We start from the raw sequence: 17,297 nt of genomic DNA on the forward strand, positions 1-17,297 counted from the left end.
GCCCCCGCCCCTGCAGACAGAGGGAGAAGCAGCCAGAAGAGCCCTCTCAACAGCCTGGGCGCTGAGCCAAAATGTCTGGGCCCGCCACTGCAAGCTGTGGGAGACTGGCCCCTTCTCTCCATACTCCGTTGAGCTGAACAAGGGAACAGACCTCACGGCCAACAGGTAAGTATGAGTTTTTTATCTTTTTGATATCTTTTTTAGTTTAGTCTTTTTATTTTTATGTGCCAATTGCCTGAAGAAGACTTAAAAAAGTCGAAACGTCGCGACAGGCACATTAGCTTGCAAAAACATTTAGAGTTTTTGCTTTTTGCATTTTTCTTTTCTTTTGTTTTGTTTTTTCGTTTTTTATTTTTTTATTTTTAGTTTGGACCCTCCTTACCAGCTGTGAAGTACAAGACAGCGGGGAGTGATTTTGGACTGGGAGACCTACCTGGTTGAGGGCCCGTGCTTCACCTTCCCACCGTTCATTCGGAGGGGGGGATCAGTTCCCTGCACCCTAACCCTAACCCTAAACCCTAAACCCTGACCCTGACCCTGACCCTAACCCTAACCTAACCCTAACCCTAACCCTAACCCTAACCTAACCCTAACCTAACCCTAACCCTAACCCCTCTTTCCATTATCTGTTGAGCTGAACACATGCACAGACCTCATACAGCCAACAAGACCACTATTTAGATTTCATTGTGCCTTAGCCTGAAGAAGACTCTAAGGAGTCGAAACGTCGCGATAGGCACGATATTAATTTTTCAAAAAATCTAGAATTTATTTTTTCTTTTCTTTTCTTAAAATAACAACATATATACTTACCTTATACTTACCTTACCCTACTTTCCCTACGTTTATTTCACCCCACTTACCTGATTTTATTTTCTTTCCCTTTATTCCTTTGGAATAAAACCCCTTTTCTCCCTCCCCAACCACCATGAGCACAGCTCACCACGATTGGACCCTTGTCAGCCACCGGAGGGGACGAAACCGTCCTCCGGCCAGGCCACAGACAAATTACGGGCACGAAACACACAACAGGGGGGAGTGGGATTGGACTGGGAGACCCACCTGGAGGAAGGCCCGTGCTCCACCCTTCATCCGTTCGTTCGGATGGGGGGATCAGTTTCCACATCCTAACCCTAACCCTAACCCCTAACCCCTAACCCTAACCCCTAACCCCTAACCCTAACCCTAACCCTAACCCTACTAACCCTACTAACCCTACTAACCCTACTAACCCTAACCCTAAACCCTAACCCTAACCCTAAACCCTAAACCCTAACCCTAAACCCTAACCCTAACCCTAAACCCTAACCCTAACCCTAAACCCTAACCCTAACCCTAACCCTAACCAACCCTAACCAACCCTAACCAACCCTAACCCTAACCAACCCTAACCCTAACCCTAACCCTAACCTAGGGGACTTTGGCCCTAACCCTAACCTAGGGGACTTTGGCCCTAACCCTAACACGGGATAATTTGGCCCCTAACCCCAATACGGGATAATTTGGCCCCTAACCCTAGCACGGGATAATTTAATTTGACCCTAACCATAATACGGAATAATTTGGCCCCTAACCATAATACGGAATAATTTGGCCCCTAACCCTAATACGGGATATAATTTTTTAAAATAAAAATCAGATCCCTATATTTTTTTAAATAAATTTAAAAAAAATAACAGAAACAGTGGTCCATTGAATTTGAAAATATATTTGGATACCGTAACACATTGGAGAAGTTACGAGGACTAAAATGGGGAGGTACGAAAAATGGCCAACGGAATAGAAGCTCCAAAAAGCCAGGCCCCCGCGCAGAAAGGTACGGTCGACAGACAAACAGTCCATCAGGCAAAGCAGAGTCAGAGGGAAAAAGAAATCCACAGGACTAAGCCAGGGGACCCAAAAAGGGAAGGCAAAACCGAGCCGAAGGATAGAGAAAAACCCATAAGACAGAGCAAAGCCGTGGACTGTGAAATTTCATGGGGCAAACCGCTGCGCGGGGATAACAGCCAATGGGAGGGAAGCTCCAGAACCCACGCCCCCACACGACAGGGAGACTCCATAAATAGGAGCAGAGGCAGAGGCCCCCCTGTCTTCATTCGGTCTGCTGACACAGAGAAAGAAGGAGCTGCTCAGCAAAGCAAAAAAACACTCGTAGACCGCGAGGGGACCACTTTTCTTTTATTTTATTTTATTTTTCTTTCGTGCCTACGCCTGATGAAGACCAAACAGGTCAAAACGTTGCGACAGGCACAGAACAAACCGGTCATATTTTTTTTAATGACAATCTAGTCACTTTTTATTTTTATTTTTTCTTATTATTATTTTTTTCATGCAGGGATCTGTCTCCTCCTGTAACAAAAAAACAAAAAAAGACCAAAAAAATCAGAGAGGAACCAACATTTAACAGGGACAGATGAGCCCAAATTAGAAACACGGAATATGAGGGAGAGAGGGGTGTATGGGTGGGAGTGCTGCCGGAGGATGGACCGTGCATCTACTCTCGCCCGTTTATTCGGACGGGAGGATCAGAATACTTCACCTAACCCTAACCCCTAACCCTAACCCTAACCAACCCTAAACCCTAACCCTAACCACCCTAACCCTAACCCCTAACCCTAACCCTAAACCCTAACCCTAACCCTAACCCTAAACCCTAACCCTAACCCTAACCCGAGTATCAGTTCACTAACCCTAACCCTAACCCCTTAACCCTAACCCTAACACCCTAACCCTAACCCTAACCCTCTTCCATGCTTGTGCCTGGTAAAAGGAAAAGAAGTGCCCTCTTACCAGCCTGGGCACTTGGCCAAACTGTCTGGGCCCCCGCCCCTGCAGACAGAGGGAGAAGCAGCCAGAAGAGCCCTCTCAACAGCCTGGGCGCTGAGCCAAAATGTCTGGGCCCGCCACTGCAAGCTGTGGGAGACTGGCCCCTTCTCTCCATACTCCGTTGAGCTGAACAAGGGAACAGACCTCACGGCCAACAGGTAAGTATGAGTTTTTTATCTTTTTGATATCTTTTTTAGTTTAGTCTTTGTCGCGACAGGCACATTAGCTTGCAAAAACATTTAGAGTTTTTGCTTTTTGCTTTTTTCTTTTCTTTTGTTTTTTCGTTTTTTATTTTTTTATTTTTAGTTTGGTCCCTCCTTACCAGCTGTGAAGTACAAGACAGCGGGGAGTGATTTTGGACTGGGAGACCTACCTGGTTGAGGGCCCGTGCTTCACCTTCCCACCGTTCATTCGGAGGGGGGGATCAGTTCCCTGCACCCTAACCCTAACCCTCTAACCCTAACCCTAACCCTAATCCTAACCTACCCCTCTTCCCTAACCCTAAACCCTAACCCTAACTCTAACCCTAATCCTAACCCACCCCTCTTCCCTAACCCTAACCCCTAACCCTAACCCACCCCTCTTCCCTAACCCTAACCTTAACCCATCCCTCTTCCCTAACCCTAACCAACCTACCCTAACCCTCCCAACCCATAAACCTAAAATTAAAAAATTAAAACCCCCCCTTTTTTTTCTTTTTTTTCTTTTAAATATTAGAAATCAAGGGATTTTAGAAAATATAATAATTAGGGATTAAAATAATATTAATAGTGGTCAAATAATTAGAATAATTAGAATTAAAAAGGCAAAAAAACTAAGGAGAAAAGCAATTCTTTTCTCCAAAAGTTAGGTGCCTTCCAAAAAGGCATGAAATTAGGAGCCTCCTAGATAGACAGGGCTCTCGGCCAATGAGCAAAAAGCTCCGCTAGGCCCACCCCTGCAGACAGAGGGAGGCATATATACGAGCAGCTGCAGAAGCGTCTGTCCCCTCTTTCCATTATCTGTTGAGCTGAACACATGCACAGACCTCATACAGCCAACAAGACCACTATTTAGATTTCATTGTGCCTTAGCCTGAAGAAGACTCTAAGGAGTCGAAACGTCGCGATAGGCACGATATTAATTTTTCAAAAAATCTAGAATTTATTTTTTCTTTTCTTTTCTTAAAATAACAACATATATACTTACCTTATACTTACCTTACCCTACTTTCCCTACGTTTATTTCACCCCACTTACCTGATTTTATTTTCTTTCCCTTTATTCCTTTGGAATAAAACCCCTTTTCTCCCTCCCCAACCACCATGAGCACAGCTCACCACGATTGGACCCTTGTCAGCCACCGGAGGGGACGAAACTGTCCTCCGGCCAGGCCACAGACAAATTACGGGCACGAAACACACAACAGGGGGGAGTGGGATTGGACTGGGAGACCCACCTGGAGGAAGGCCCGTGCTCCACCCTTCATCCGTTCGTTCGGATGGGGGGATCAGTTTCCACATCCTAACCCCCCTAACCCTAACACTCGTAGACCGCAAGAGGACCACTTTTCTTTTCTTTTCTCTTCTTTTTCTTTCGTGCCTACACCTGATGAAGACCAAACAGGTCGAAACATTGCGACAGGCACAGAACAAACCGGTCATATAATTTTTTTTAATGACAATCTAGTCACTTTTTATTTTTATTTTTTCTTCTTATTTTTTTCATGCAGGGATCTGTCTCCTCCTGTAACAAAAAAAACAAAAAAAGACAAAAAAAATCAGAGAGGAACTAACATTTAACAGGGACAGATGAGCTCAAATTAGAAACACGGAATATGAGGGAGAGAGGGGTGTTGGGGTGGGAGTCCTGCCGGAGGATGGACCGTGCATCTACTCTCGCCCGTTTATTTGGACGGGAGGATCAGAATACTTCACCTAACCCTAACCCTAACCCCTAACCCTAACCCTCTCCAAAAATCTCCATTGAGCTGAGCACAGGAACAGACCTCACAGCCAACAAGAAAGATTTTTAAGACTTTTACTTCTTAGATTTTTGATTTTTTGATTTTTTTGTTTTACTGTGCCTCTGCCTGAAGACTCAAAAATTCAAAACATCTTCTCCGTTGAGCTGAGCATGGTAACAGACCTCACAGCCAACAGGTAAGTATACTTTTTGATTTCTTTATTTTTTGTTTTACTGTGCCTTTGCCTGAAGAAGACTCACAGCAGTCGAAACGTCGCGACAGGCACAATACTTTTATTTTGCTTTGTTTTCTTTTCTTTTCGGAATTTTGTTTTTATTTGATTTTTAACCTTCCTGAAAAAGTATGAGCGCAGATCGGTGCGGTTGGACCCTGGTCAGCCACCGGAGAGGACGAGGCCGTCCCCAGGCCAGGCCTCATACAGATTCAGGCCGCGAAATGCAAGACAGGAAGAAATGGGGTTGGACTGGGAGACCTACCTGGAGGAAGGCCCGTGCTCCACCTTCCCACCATTCATTCGGAGGGGGTGATCAGTTTGTTAACCCTAACCCCCTAACCCTAACCCTAACCCTGGATATCAGCCAAACAGACCTCTGAAGTCTAAAGATACTTTTTTCAAGCTGAGCATCAATGCAGCTTTTCACTACTTTCTTCTTGAACACATTTAACGGTGGAGTCCCTTTTAGAAGTGGATGTGACTGTGTGGAGGCTGAGATAACCTCAACCAGCCTGAAACATGGACCTGAAACTTCTCCGTTGAGCTGAGCACAGGAACAGACCTCACAGCCAACAAGCAGGACCTTTATTTCTTATATTTTGGATTTTTTTGTTTTACTGTGCCTCTGACTGAAGACTCACAGGATTCGAAACATCTCCGTTGAGCTGAGCATGGTAACAGACCTCACAGCCAACAGGTAAGTATATTTTTGATTTCTTTATTTTTTTTATTTTTTGTTTTAATGTGCCTTTGCCTGAAGAAGACTCACAGTAGTCGAAACGTCGCGACAAGCACAACATTTTTCTTTTGCTTTGTTTTCTTTTCTTTTCGGAATTTTGTTTTTATTTGATTTTGACCCTACTTACCTGAAAAAGTATGAGCACAGATCAGTGCAATTGGACCCTGGTCAGCCACCGGAAAGGACAAAACCGTCCCCAGGCCAGGCCTCATACAGATTCAGGCCGCGAAATGCATGACAGGGAGAAGTGGGGTTGGACTGGGAGACCTACCTGGAGGAGGGCCCGTGCTCCACCTTCCCGCCGTTCATTCGGAGGGGGGGATCAGTTTGCTAACCCTAACCCTAAACCCTTAACCCTTAACCCTAACCCTAAACTGGGATACTTTGGCCCTAACCCTAACCCGGGATATTTTGGCCCTAACCCTAACCCGGGAAACTCTGGCCCTAACCCTAACCCAGAATAATTTGGCCCTAACCCTAACCAGGGAAACCTTGGCCCTAAACCTAAATTTAGAATTATAAAAAAAAAATCAGATCCCTATTTTTAAAAAACAACAGGAACAGTGGTCCATTTAATTTGAAAACATATTTTAATACCGTAACATATCGGAGAAGTTACGAGGACTAAAACGGGGAGGTACGAAAAAAAGCCAACGGACAAGAAGCTCCACAAGGCAAGCCCCCGAACGGGGTGATACAGCCAATGGAAAAGAAGCTCCAAAAGCCAGGCCCCCGCGCGGAAAGGTACGGTCGACGGACAAACAGTCCATAAGGCAAAGCAGAGTCAACGGGACAAGAAAATCCACAGGACAAGCCGGGGGACCCAAAAAGGGAAGGCAAAACCGAACCAACGGATAAAAGAAACCCACAAGACAAGCAAAGCCGTGGACTGGGAAATTCCATGGGGCAAACCACTGCGCGGGGAGGGATAGCCAATGGGAAGGAAGCTCCAGAAGGCCAGCCCCCGAAGGACAGGGAGACTCCATAAAAAGGGGCAGAGGCGGACGCCACCCCTGTCCTCATTCGGTCTGCTGACAAAAGGCAGGAAGGACCTGCTCAGCAAGCAAAAAAAACACTGGGAGACCACGAGGGGACCACTTTTCTTATATTTTATTTTTCTTTCGTGCCTACGCCTGATGAAGACCAAGAGAGGTCGAAACGTTGCGACAGGCACAAATTAAGGACAAACCGGTCACACTTTTTCTTATGACAATCTAGTCACTTTTTATTTTTATTTTCTTATTTTTTTCATGCAGGGATCTGTCTCCTCCTGTAACAAAAAAACAAAAAAGACAAAAAAAAATCAGAGAGGAACTCACATTGAACAGGGACAGATGAGCCCAAATTGGAAGCACGGAATATGGGGGAGAGGGGTTGAGGTGGGAGACCTGCCGGAGGATGGACCGTGCATCCCCTCTCGCCCGTTTATTCGGACAGGAGGATCAGAATACTTCACCTACCCCAACCCTAACCCTAACCCGGGAAACCCTGGCCCTAACCCTAACCCGGGATAATTTGGCCCTAACCCTAACCAGGGAAACCTTGGCCCTAAACCTAAATTTAGAATTATAAAAAAAAAATCAGATCCCTATATTTAAAAACAACAGAAACAGTGGTCCATTTAACTTGAAAACATATTTGAACACCGTAACATATTGGAGAAGTTACGAGGACTAAAACGGGGAGGTACGATAAAAAGCCAACGGACAAGAAGCTCCACAAGGCAAGCCCCCGAGCGGGGAGGTACGGCCAATGGAAAAGAAGCTCCACAAGCCAAGCCCCCGCGCGGAAAGGTATGGTCGACGGACAACCAGTGCCATAAGGCAAAGCAGAACCAACGGAAAGAGAGGTTTCAGGTATCGGGCAAGCGGAGCAAGTGGGGGCAGGACAACTCTATGGGGCAAACCGCCGGAAGGAAAGGTACGGTCGACGAAGCACTGTTCCACGGGGCAAAGTGACGCCAACAGGACAAGAAATCCCACAGGATAAGCAGAGCCATGGACTGGGAAATTACATGGGGCAAACCGCCGCGTGGGGAGGGACGGCCAATGGGAAGGAAGCTCCAGAAGGAAAGCCCCCGCAGGACAGGGAGACTCCATAAAAGGGGCAGAGGCGGACACCACCCCTGTCCTCATTCCCTCTGCTGACAAAAGGCAGGAAGGACCTGCCCAGCAAGCAAAAAAACACTCGGAGACTGCGAGGGGACCACTTTTCTTATATTTTATTTTTCTTTCGTGCCTACGCCTGATGAAGACCAAGAGAGGTCGAAACGTTGCGACAGGCACAGACAGGTCGAAACGTTGCGATGGACACAAATCAAAGACAAACCAGTCACATTTTTCTAAAGACAATCTAGTCATTTTTTATTTTATTTCTTCTTCTTTTTTTCATGCAGGGATCTGTCTCCTCCTGTAACAAAAAAACAAAAAAGACAAACAAAAATCAGAGAGGAACTCACATTGAACAGGAACGAATGAGCCCAAATTGGAAGCACGGAATATGGGAGAGAGGGGTTGGGGTGGGAGACCTGCCGAAGGATGGACCATGCATCCCCTCTCGCCCGTTGATTCGGGCGGGAGGATCAGTATACTTCACCTAACCCTAACCCTAACCCATCCCTCTTCCCTAACCCTAACCACCCTCCTACCACCCTACCCCAGCCCCCCTAACCCATAAATCTAAAATTAGAATTAACAACAAAAAAAAAGAAACCAAGGGATTTGGGAAAATAGAAAAATTAGGAATTAAGATAATACTAAGAGTGGTCAAATAATTAAAACAATTAGGATTAAAAAAGGCAAAAAAAAACCAAGGAGAAAAGCAATTCTTTTCTCCAAAGGTTAGGAGCCTTCTAAACAGACAGGGCTCTCGGCTCCGCTAGGCCCACCTCTGCAGACAGAGGGAGATATATAAAAGAACAGCTGCAGAAGAGTCTGTCCCCTCTTTCCATTTTCTTTTGAGCTGAACACAGGAACAGACCTCACACAGCCAACAAGAAAGACCACTACTTTGATTTTATTGTGCTTTAGCCTGAAGAAGACTCATAGCAGTCGAAACGTCGCGACAGGCACGATATCATTTTTCAAAAAATTTAGAATTTTTTTTCTTTTCTTTCAAAAAACATAAAATATATATACTTACCTTACCCTACTTTTTCCCTGAATTTATTTCACCCCACTTACCTGATTTTATTTTCCTTCCCTTTATTCCTTTGGAATAAAACCCTTTTTCTCCCTCCCCAACCACCATGAGCACAGCTCATTACGATTGGACCCTTGTCAGCCACCGGAAGGGACGAAACCGTCCCCCGGCCAGGCCACAGACAAATTACGGGCACGAAACGCACAACAGGGGGGAGTGGGTTTGGACTGGGAGACCCACCCGGAGGAAGGCCCGTGCTCCACCCTTCATCCGTTCATTCGGATGGGGGGATCAGTTCCCATATCCTAACCTGCCTGTGCCGCCTCCGGGATATGTTTACCCACATCCCCACTTCCCTCCTTACCACCTAGGAGATACGAAGGCCAACATTCCCAGTCATATGCCTCAGTGACCAGCAGAGGATATCTGGCTCCCTCTGCTGGCCGGAAAAAATCACTACCACGGCAGCGCAAAACAGCCGCCAACCTTAAATTTGGACAATTAATTAGGAAAATCCACAATATTATAAAAACGGTACACCACCTCCAAAAAGTGACTCCTAAAGAGAACCAATCGGAACCAAAAATGATTACCCGAATAGTACAAAACCTGAGCTCCATGATCAAACCAGCAGGACCCACAGCAAGGACCAGGGACCTGATCCAGGGAAATGCTCAAAACTGGGGTTACACAACCCTATTGATCCTCCAGGATCACTACCAGGGGAGCCTGGATAGTATGCTGGAGGACATAAAGGCCCATTTGACTCTGGATTGGACAGCGGCCTTCGAAGTCGTAAAGAAATGAGCCAACAAAAATCTCCCACGACTCCAAAAGGATGCCACAGACCATGTCGAGGCCCTCCTCGCCTCATGTATCGAGGTACAAAGTGACCCCCAGAGCAGTGAGGAGGAGAGCGAGACCAACCTACCAACACCAGCACCCAGGAGAAAAAAGCCCGAAACAAAAATCAAGGGCCCAAGAACCAGACTTGACCTGACGGATGACTTTGCGGATCTTACAGTCCATGAAGATTCTGATGGGTCAAGGGTAACACCAGAACCGGCCACATCACCACCACCCCCACCATCCCCCATTAACAACAATAAAACATCAGTGGCCACCATGACAGACCAGACCCGGGACTGGTCACCCGAACCTCTAGGAGGGGAAAACAGGGACCTAAACCAGACTCCCCCGCCCCCACAAACCCTGTCACCCAAACCCCAAAGAATCCAGAACAGGGGGACGAGCAGTAACCACTGCGTAATCGAGGAGGAGGCTGACTGCCTCAATATAGAGGACCATACAATCAGGCCGAAACCAACCCTAACAACCATGAAACTGGTCACATTGGTGAGAATGACACCCTGGAGACTCTCCCGCAACACCAAACAGGGTTCCCAGAGGTCAGAGCACACAGTGGCCCAGATTCACCAGCCACAGACAGGGGAACCTAGAGGGGCAAGAAAGCCCCCTACAAACAGACACACACACAACACCAGGGAAAACATCACCCCCCAAAGAAACTACAACAAGACCACTATTTAGAGTCAATAGACATATCAACACCAAGCGCAAAATGGTGGAATGGGGCTTGAGTGTTTGGAAGAAGTGGCTCCTCATCGGTGACTCCAATCTCTCCAGGCTCCCGGGCCATAGTGTCCCGGACCTGCAGATTGAGAGCTACCCGGGAGCCAGCTTCCGTCACGCAAGGGCTATTATAGGCAAAGCCTCCACACACACCGACACACAAGTGGAAAAAGTCATCCTCTCATTTGGAATCAACTGCAGACAACAGAACGCAAAAAAGACGTCAACCAAACAGGTGCAGGCAGCATTTAACACAACCAAAGTAAAGTTCCCACATTTGGAAATATGGATCCCTCTCCTCAACTACTCCACCGAGCTGACGAAGAGTGAACAAGCCAATTTGTGGGAGCTAAACGACCACATACAGAAACATACACCATTCATCCCCAAGTTGGAAAAGAACTTTGACACAGAAAGAGATCTGATCCACTGGACCAAACCAACGGCCAAGGCCATGCTGGACCACTGGATTACCTTTTTAAATGTATAAGCCCCATAAGCCTCAAGGAGGAGGGGCACAACAGACCATCCCTGCAATTGGGACAGAACATTATAAATCTGTCACAAAATTTCACCCCTTCTGCAGCTCAACGACAGCTCCTCAACAAGAGCCTGACCTTTGTCCCTACGATTGACCTGGATAAAAACCAAAGGAAACAACTCCAATTGGACATACAAAATTACCACCGCAAACTATCGCTAACAGCATACTTTATTCAAAACAAAAAAAGAGTCCCACTCCCTTTTATGCCACAAAACACCTGGACACCAACATATAACATGCTACCGGCGGAGATCAACGAATTGATTAAACAAGACAAAGAGATATTTAAAAAACATTATAAACCACATAAAGAGGAACACAATCTCTCACAGGAGGAGATCAAAGCACTTAGGGACCCGAAACACAATAATAGGATTGTCATCAAACCCGCGGACAAAGGCAGCGCTAGTGATTATGGACCGAGGACAATACACCAGGGAAGCACTATGACAATTAAGCAACACAACATATTACCAAAACTTAGACCAGCCAATATATCCCCAAACAATTCCAAAAGTACACCAAATTATCAACACTCTGAGGGACAAAAAATGAATCAATACTAAACAAAAACTCTATTTGCAGGGCAATACTGAACCCAGGGCTCGGCGGTTCTATCTCCTACCCAAGGTGCATAAGAACCCGGAGCAGTGGACGGTGCCGTTTGAGATGCCCCCAGGACATGCCATAGTGTCAGATTGCAGCAGCGAAACTTACCTGTCGGCCGCATACCTGGACTACTACCTGAACCCCATCTACCAGACATCCATCATACATTAAGGACACCTACCATTTTATAGATATAATCAAGAGCATGACAGTCCCTCCTGGTTCTCTGCTCTTCACCATGGACGTAGATAGCCTCTACACCAACATTGATACACAGGCAGGCCTGAAAGCAGTGAAAAAAACATTCAAAAAATATCCGGACATTAGAAGACCAGACAGAGAACTCCTGCTACTACTGGAAATCAACCTGACTAGAAACGATTTTGAGTTTGATGGGGAATTATATTTACAAATTAAAGGAACAGCCATGGGCAAGAAAGTTGCTCCGGCATATGCAAATATATTCATGGCAAACTGGGAGGAGGAAGCACTGGCCAGATGTCACAAAAGGCTTCTACACTTCCTGAGATACCTAGATGACATCTGGGGAGTTTGGACCCACTCAGAGGAGGAGCTAAAGCAGTTCATTGAGATCCTAAACTCACAAGATGCATCAATAAAAATCAAAACAACAACAAATGCACAATCAGTGGACTTTTTGGACACCACAGTCTTTAAAGGACCACTATTCGCACAAAATCATAAATTGGACATCAAAGTCTACTTTAAAGACACTGACACACACGCACTGCTATTTAAATCAAGCTTTCATCCCAAACATACATTCAGAGGATTAATTAAAGCACAACTACTCAGATTCCAAAGAATATGCACACAGGAGGACTTCTGGACAGCAAGCAAAACTTTATTCAAGGCATTGAAGGACAGAGGATACTCAAGGTCATTTCTGAGGCAAGGCCTCAAAACCTTTCGGCTGACAAAAACAAGAGAGGACAGAGACATAATCCCTCTAAATACTTATTATTCATCCATCAGTACATTAATTAATAACAAAATTAAAACAAATTACAGAACCCTAATAGAGGAGGCAGGGTTATTAAAGACACACAAAATCATATCCGCCTACAGGAGGAACCCTAGCCTTAAAGACATCCTTATCACAGCAAAATTAAAACCCTTACTAAAAAAGAGAACCAAACCGGCACCAACATTTTTCCAACCACTCAAATTCATCATGAATAAGGTAAACAAAACCATATTTAAGCTTCCGCATCGCCTCGGTCCATCCACGTCCAACTGCGTCTACATGATTTCCTGCAACAAATGTGGAAAACAATACATTGGTGAGACCAAAAACTCCATCTCTACCAGAATGACTCAACATAAATACAACATTAAAAATCTGAAATCGGTTCACACTCCGCTGGTCCGGCACTTCAGGTCCCACAGCTGGCCAGCGGTTCGAGTCTCAGGGATCCAGACCAATTCATCTTGGACGGACACCTGTAGAAAAAAAAATGGGAGAGGAGATGGATTTATTTAGTGAACACAAAAGAACCACTGGGCCTAAATGAAAAGTACAATTAGTGCCCGTAATATGTAAAAGCTGCTGACCTTTGACTCCAGGTACATAATAACTAAAGTTGTTCTGACCAATCAATATATTATAATAGAAAAAAGAAAGGAAAAAAAAAAAGGGCCTCGTCTCCCTCCTTCATTTTTTTTCTCGCAACCAGAAGACAAGCAGTCTCACTCAGCGACCAAAAGAATTACGGAGACCACAAACAACCTTTTTTCTTTGTGCATTAGCCTGATGAAGGCCGAGAATGGCCGAAACGTCGCGACGGGCACCAAATCATTTTTAAAACTTTTTTTTTTCTTTTCTTTTAAAAAAAAACTGATAAAAAAACCAAACAAAATACTTACCCTACTTTACTTCTTCCCCAAATTTCTTTCACCCACCCCACTTACACAAATTTTATTTTTCTCCCCTTTATTCCTTTGGAATAAAACCCCTTTTCTCCCTCCCCAACTACCATGAGCACAGCTCAATATGATTGGACCCTTGTCAGCCACCGGAAGGGACGAAACCGTCCCCCGGCCAGGCCTCAGACAAATTACGGGCACGAAACGCACAACAGGGGGGAGTGGGATTGGACTGGGAGACCCACCTGGAGGAAGGCCCGTGCTCCACCCTTCATCCGTTCGTTCGGATGGGGGGATCAGTTCCCATATCCTAAACCTGAACCTAACCCTAACCTGGGAACCCCTGGCCCTAAACCTAAAATCAGGAATATTGATAACAGATCCCTATATTTAAAAAAAATACAAACAGTGGTCCATTTAATTAGAGAACTTAATTACAAACTGTAAAGCAGGGGTGTCAAACGCATTTTCACCGAGGGCCACATCAGCATAATGGTTGCCCTCAAAGGGCCAGATGTAACTGTAAAACAGTATAAATGTAACCAAATATAATGTATAATAAATGTAACTACTCCGTAACATATTGTTAAATAACTTTCTGTATTTATTACTTATTGAAGTTACAAATATTACATATGCATTTGCATAGCTTATTGCTCTGTTACTATAACAATAATCCTTTACATTTTCAGGTTAAGAAACCCACATTACTCCATTGATCAACGATCAAACTATTCAAGTAAATAAAGAAAAATATGATCAAAACACAAGTTATGATATTAACTTTGTTTAAAACATTTTTGACACAGTCGAGAGGGTCAGAATAACATACAACCAACCAGCTGCTAAGAACATGTGTGACAGATGTAGCATTTTACAAAAATAAATGGCTGCACACAGCCTTGCAGGAGTAAACATTTGTCTGCATTAACGCATAAACCTGTAAACAACAAATACATTGCTACACATAAAGTAGTATATGTAATAAACTGAAAATAACAAAAAAAAGGGTTGTCTCAGTTCACAACTATGAGTTGAAAATGATGAGGATATACTGCCTGTCCTTGAACACACCAAGTGGATCCCCTCTCCACCATCCTCATCCATTGATCATGTTCTGAAAACAATAAACACAAAACAAAATGCAAGCACAATCATTAAATTGCACTCAATTTAACTATTCTTATTCTTGGTTGAAATGCATTTTATTACCGTATATTTTAATTAGGTTTTTAAAAATGCTTACCTATCTGTTTTCTGGCCAGATGTATGACACCGTTTTCCTTTGGCCAGTGTGTCAATGTCTGGTTTTAGCGCCTGTGTTGTGGCAATCCGTAAAACAGCGTGGAGGTTGTCATCAGTGATGCGTGATCTGTGCTTGGTTTTGTTTAGATTCATTATTGAAAACGTCTGTTCGCACAGATAGGTGCTCCCAAACATAGACAGAACACGGGCAGCATGAAGTCGGAGCTGTGGCATCACACCAGGGGGCAGTAGACGGTAAAAGTCTTCGATTGCAGCATCCTGGAACTTTGCTCTCAGGCCACTGTCGCTTTGAAGTTCAATTAACTCCAGCTGAAGGCGATGGGGCACACTGCTGACATCGGTGGTGAAAGGACTGGCAAAGATGGCAAAGCCAGAGTGCTGTGCTCTAATGTCAGAGAAGCGCCGATCAAACTCACTCATTAACCGGCTCAGTTTGGTAGCCAACCTGGCACATGAAAAAACACCGGGAACTGAGGCCGAGATGTTCTGACAAACAGAAAAGTGGGCAAGATTGTCCTGTTCCACTCGGCACTTCCATAGGTCAAGTTTCCGCTGGAAACATGTGATCATGTCGGACATCTGCGTGATGACTTGTTTGCGTCCCTGCAGCTTCTGATTCAGTTGTGCGAGATGCTCCGTTATGTCACACAGGATAGCAAAATCACACAGCCAGTTTGGATCTGACAGTTCAGACAAGGGTTTTCCTTTACTCTGCATGAAAACAGCAATGTGTTCCCTAAGCTCAAAAAACTCGTTTGAGGATTTTGCTCCTACTCAGCCACCACACTTCTGTATGGTAGGGCAGGTCTGTGCTCCGAGTCCATCTCCTGCAAGAATAGCTGGAACTGGCGGTGATTCAGGCCACGCGCCCGAATGAAGTTTACCGTTTTCATTACTGTGGTCATTATGTTATCCATCCCCAGCACCTTTCCACACAAAGCTTCTTGATGTATAATACGCTAATAAGCAATAATAAGCTATCAGAGGCGTGTGACAGTTCAAGTTTTTCATTTTCTCCTTCATTAATCCAACCAAGCCCGTTTTTCCTCCACACATTGCCGGTGCACCATCTGTAGTTAATCCCACCAACTTTTCCCTGGGCAATCCAGCTTTACTGACTGACTTCTCCACCGCTTCATAAATATCCTGTCCCGTTGTGGTCCCATGCATGGCAGCTCCATCCAAGAGCTCCTCGGTGACAGAGAGGTCCGACTTCACGCCTCTAATAGAAATGGATAGCTGTGCAGTGTCCGTGTTGTCTGTGCTTTCATCAACAGCGAATGAAAAAGCTGTGGAACTGTGACTCTTCGGCCAGCTGTGTTGACAGGTTTCCTGCTAGCTCCTTGACTCGGTCCGCGATGGTGTTTCTTGACAAACTGACATTTTTAAAAGTCTGTATCTGGTCAGGGCACACCTGCTCACACACCTGCTCACACACCTTCAGCATGCACTGCTTCAAAAAGGCACCCTCTGAAAAAGACTTGGAAGCGCGGGCGATTTCTTCAGCCACAATAAAGCTAGCTTTCACTGCCGAATCGTTTTTGGTGGTGGCTTTTGTGAACACATTCTGTTGCGATCGCAGTTTGCCTTTTAATTCTTTGGCAATTTGTTGTTTTTCTTGAAGGCTAAATTTAGCATACTTGGCTCTGTGTTTGGTGTCAAAATGCCGACGTAGATTGTACTCTTTGATGACCGACACCGCCTCATAACACACTAGACATACCGGTTTTTCTCCTTGAAGCACAAACATATATTCGCCTTCCCATCTTTCATGAAACAGCCTTCCATCTGCATCAATCTTTCGCTTCCTTGACATTTTGGGATCATTTGTGGATATTTCTCAATCTGCTCAATCTCACTTGTCGCATTAATTAAACACTGATGTGGACACTGCGATCTAGTGGCGGGATGCCGTCACTTCGCGGGTAACATAATCGCCATGCATTGTGGGAAATGTAGTTTATGGTCAATGCACGATTTAAAGCAACATAGACCTATTTTAAGACAACCTTTTTTTAAAGACCAATTAAGCACTCGCGGGCCACATAAAATGACGTGGCGGGCCACATCTGGCCCGCGGGCCTTGAGTTTGACACATGTGCTGTAAAGCATTCCAGAAAAGGCAAAAAGCAAAGACTCCTCCAAGAGCTGGCCACCCCCGTAAATGCATAAATTACAGAGTCTCAAAGACAGGCAGGGCAATCTGTCAATGGACAAGATGCTCCACAAGGCCCGCCCCCGCAGGACAGGGAGACTCTACAAAAGGAGCAGATGCAGAAGCAACCCCTGTCCCCTCCTCGCAAATTTGATCTGCTGAAAAAAGACAATCTTGTCTCTTTTTATTTTATTATTTCATGTAGGGATCTGTCTCCCCCTAAAAAAAACAAAAACAAAACAAAAAAAATAATAAAAAATTATATATATACACCGTAATTTCCGGACTATTGAGCGCACTTGAATATAAGCCGCACCCACTGAATTTTTACAAAATAATTATTTTGAACATAAATAAG

At 45.0% G+C, this 17,297-nt stretch overlaps 1 pseudogene; it reads right to left on the minus strand.

The window, feature by feature from the left end:
• Positions 1-14,512: 14,512 nt before the first annotated feature.
• Positions 14,513-16,602, minus strand: LOC138196822 (general transcription factor II-I repeat domain-containing protein 2-like; annotated as a pseudogene).
• Between the last annotated feature and the right edge of the window lie 695 nt (positions 16,603-17,297).

The sequence above is a fragment of the Embiotoca jacksoni genome, unplaced genomic scaffold (genome assembly GCF_022577435.1).
Source record: "Embiotoca jacksoni isolate LCO1_2020_lvr unplaced genomic scaffold, fEmbJac1.0.p SCAF_133, whole genome shotgun sequence".
Classification (NCBI taxonomy): domain Eukaryota; kingdom Metazoa; phylum Chordata; class Actinopteri; family Embiotocidae; genus Embiotoca; species Embiotoca jacksoni.